The following is a 3,366-nucleotide window of genomic DNA, read 5'->3' on the forward strand; positions in this document are numbered from 1 at the left end:
TTGGTTGAAGTGTGCAGAATTTCATCCATGAAGCTACATGCGTGGTAAAGGTGTGCAATGTTAAGCCAATGGCCCACCCCTTATTTATTACTATGACAATGAAAACAAAAAAGATTAGGCTTCTTGTCAGAAGTGAAAGCCTCATCATTCCTGGAGGACTCCTGCAATCATTTTTTTTAATAATAATAATACTTGTGATTTGTAATGCGCCAAATCCACTTGGCAGAGTGCCCAAGGGTGCAGTGAAGGAAAAAAAAAGTCCAAAATATAATAGGAATAGATTCAGGAACAATTAAGAGTAGGAAGCATTGAGTAGACAATTCTTAAGGTCTTCACTCAAATCAACAATCACCATAGACCAAACAATGCAGAGTGCAGGAAAGCTGCAATGAAAAGATGCATAGCATCCTCACAGCAGGATTCCTGCTAAAAGACACAGCAAAGTGTCTAAAAGACACTTTTGACAATTTGCCAGTACAGTACTTTATACCCATCTTATTTAATGAATTCAGTACTTTTCAAGTTTACTGTAGAGGCCTAAGTTTATTGACCTTAAGTATGTGAAGTAAATTTAAAGGTTTAAGATATTGCTGTGTTTTATAACTACACATATAATTACACAATGATAAAGGGTTGATGTTATGCACTGTCTCTGGGATTTATTTTGGCTGAACTGAAGTTTTTTTCCTTTCACTTTAATATATATATACATATATACATTTACACAGATTTTACAATGTGTATCTATTCACTATAATGGTTTAGATGATCATTGTAGGTTTGCATGGTGGAGTTTATAATGTGGAGAAATTTTATTGTTCACCATGTGTAATATGAAGAAGGGAAGGAAATACAGGCAGAAAATTGAAATGGAAAGACGAGAAAGGATGAAAAGAGGAAATTATAAGTATTATTTTCTTGAAAGTGATTGAAGTCATGAAAAGGACTGTAAACTAGACAAGGTGAGCTGAATATGGCTTGAGTAGCGATAGTTTGAGTAGCGATGGTTTGAGTAGCAATGGTTTGAGTAGCAATGGTTTGAGTAGCAATGGTTTGAGTAGCAATGGTTTGAGTAGCAATGGTTTGAGTAGCAATGGTTTGAGTAGCAATGGTTTGAGTAGCAATGGTTTGTAGCAGGTTGAAGTGAAGAGAGATTAATCTTTGACATTTACTCTGCTACTGAAATCAAATCATCGCTACTTAAGCCATATTCAGCTCATCTCATCTGGTTTAAAGTCCTTTTCAGGACTTCACTCACTTTCAAGAAAAAAATAGCTCTAAATTCTTCTTTTCATCCTTTCTCGTCTTTCCATTTCAATTTTCTGCCTGTATTTCCTTTCCCTTCTTCATATTACACATGGTGAACCGTAAACCTTCTCCACGTTAACGGTGTAATGGCTAACCCCATCATGTTCAAGTTTGAATCCATTCACTTTGTTTTAAAATATCTTTTTTTATTATATTAAGAGTTGCTGAATTTTCTGAATTTCAAGATTGAAGTGAAAAAAAACAATCTTTTGAAATGATAATGTGAATTTCCACTCATTAAGATTATTTTGAATGTTTTCTATTATGTATCACAATTTCAGTAATTTATTTATTTCATCCATTTGCTATGAATTTATTTTACTTGTACATAAGAATAACAAATTCATTATTAGACATGTCTAGAATCTAGTCATCGGGATGTACCATATTTTTTTTGTATGATATTCAACATGCTTTGTAAATGTACGATATTGTAAATTGAATTATCCTGTCTTGGACATTGATAAATGCATTGTCAAATGCTTCCATCGTGTTGCAATAATTCTCATTGAAAAAATTCTGAATGAGAGAAATCATGATTAAATTATAAAAACTTCACTCTGAAAATTATGAACATAATAGCAAGAAGTGATTGCATTCTATTTGTTGAAGTGTTGAGCTTTTCATGTTTTTTTTTTGGCAGGAAGGGGAGGGGCGAGAGCAAGAGAGGTTGGAGAGAAGGGGGGAGTGAGTGATAGAGAAGGAGTGAGAGGTGGAGAGAGTGCAAGAAAGAGGGAAGAGAGTATGTGTGTGTGTGTGTGTATGGATATGTTGGCAAGAGAGGGGGAGGGGGGGGGGAGCAAACAACTATCTTATACTCAGATTTTCCTCAACTTCCATTGATTTGTTTTTATAAATCTGATTTTCCATCTATCAGGTGGGTGTTTCATGAAAGTTGTCAGCACTGACTAAATTGACAATTTCAGTGAAATCCTTGGTTTTGATTGGCTGAAAGGCACTGGCCTCTGACTGTTACTATGGTAACTGTCGGAGGAAGACAACTTGTCAGTGCAGACAACTTTCATGAAATGGCCCCCAGAACAAACCATATGTAGGGGTGCACTTTCCCTTTTACACATACAATGCAAAGCCTGACTGGAAACACGGAAGGGTGTACAATAGAACATCAAACTGAACAGTTACAACCAAACTGATTCAAAATTGACTTTATTATTGCATAATAGATGTCAACTAAGCTCAATAATAAAGTTTTTTTTGGTATGAGATTACACATTAAATTATTATATACTGGTAACTTTTTTGTGGCAAAATATTCCTTACAGAATCACAAGAATTCAATCAAATGAATTGGAATAAAGTTTCATGGAATAAGAAATTATCTAATCTGATCTTAAAAACATTTGTTTTTCAATAGCTGTTCCAATTTTTTTTCCTTTTAAATACCCTGGACAGCACAGCAATAAAAACCTTAACACTATCAGTGTCATTAATGATAAAAAAATATGCAAAATATGCATTATTTTGCACAACTCTCGACACATGTTCATTCATGTGCAGCATATTTGTTACATGGTAAAACATTATAAAACGGGTTCAAGGATGTAGCCAATGGTGAGTGCGTATTCAAGTCACGTGTTCATGCTTTAATTATGCGCAACCTTCCAGTCGTGCATTTTTCGTGCAGCACTGTGCATTTTTTGTGCAGCACTGTGCAATTTTTGTGCAGCATTAGTTCCAATAGCACGTAAAAACTGATACGCGTTCAGTAAAAGAGGCCGGCTAGGATTTTGATGCGCTAACTTAGGCGCGCATAGTAGATACGCCTGTGATGTCATAATTGACAGTCTTGTGATCTGTTCGTCTGTGCAATCGTACACAAGTTGGAGGGATTTGAACAAGATTTCCATGAAAATTCATTTTGTCGACCCGTTTTATAAAACAATTAATGCACATTTTAAGATTCGTGATGTTAGTAACGATGCAAGCAACTCTTGGGCATTCACAATATATATGCAAAAGCACTCGGCGCAAGCGCCTCTTGCTTTCGCATAATTGTAAATACCCTCGAGTGTGCTGCATCGTCATAACACACTCATA

Source organism: Lytechinus variegatus, chromosome 13, assembly GCF_018143015.1.
Source record: "Lytechinus variegatus isolate NC3 chromosome 13, Lvar_3.0, whole genome shotgun sequence".
NCBI classification, from domain to species: Eukaryota; Metazoa; Echinodermata; class Echinoidea; order Temnopleuroida; family Toxopneustidae; genus Lytechinus; species Lytechinus variegatus.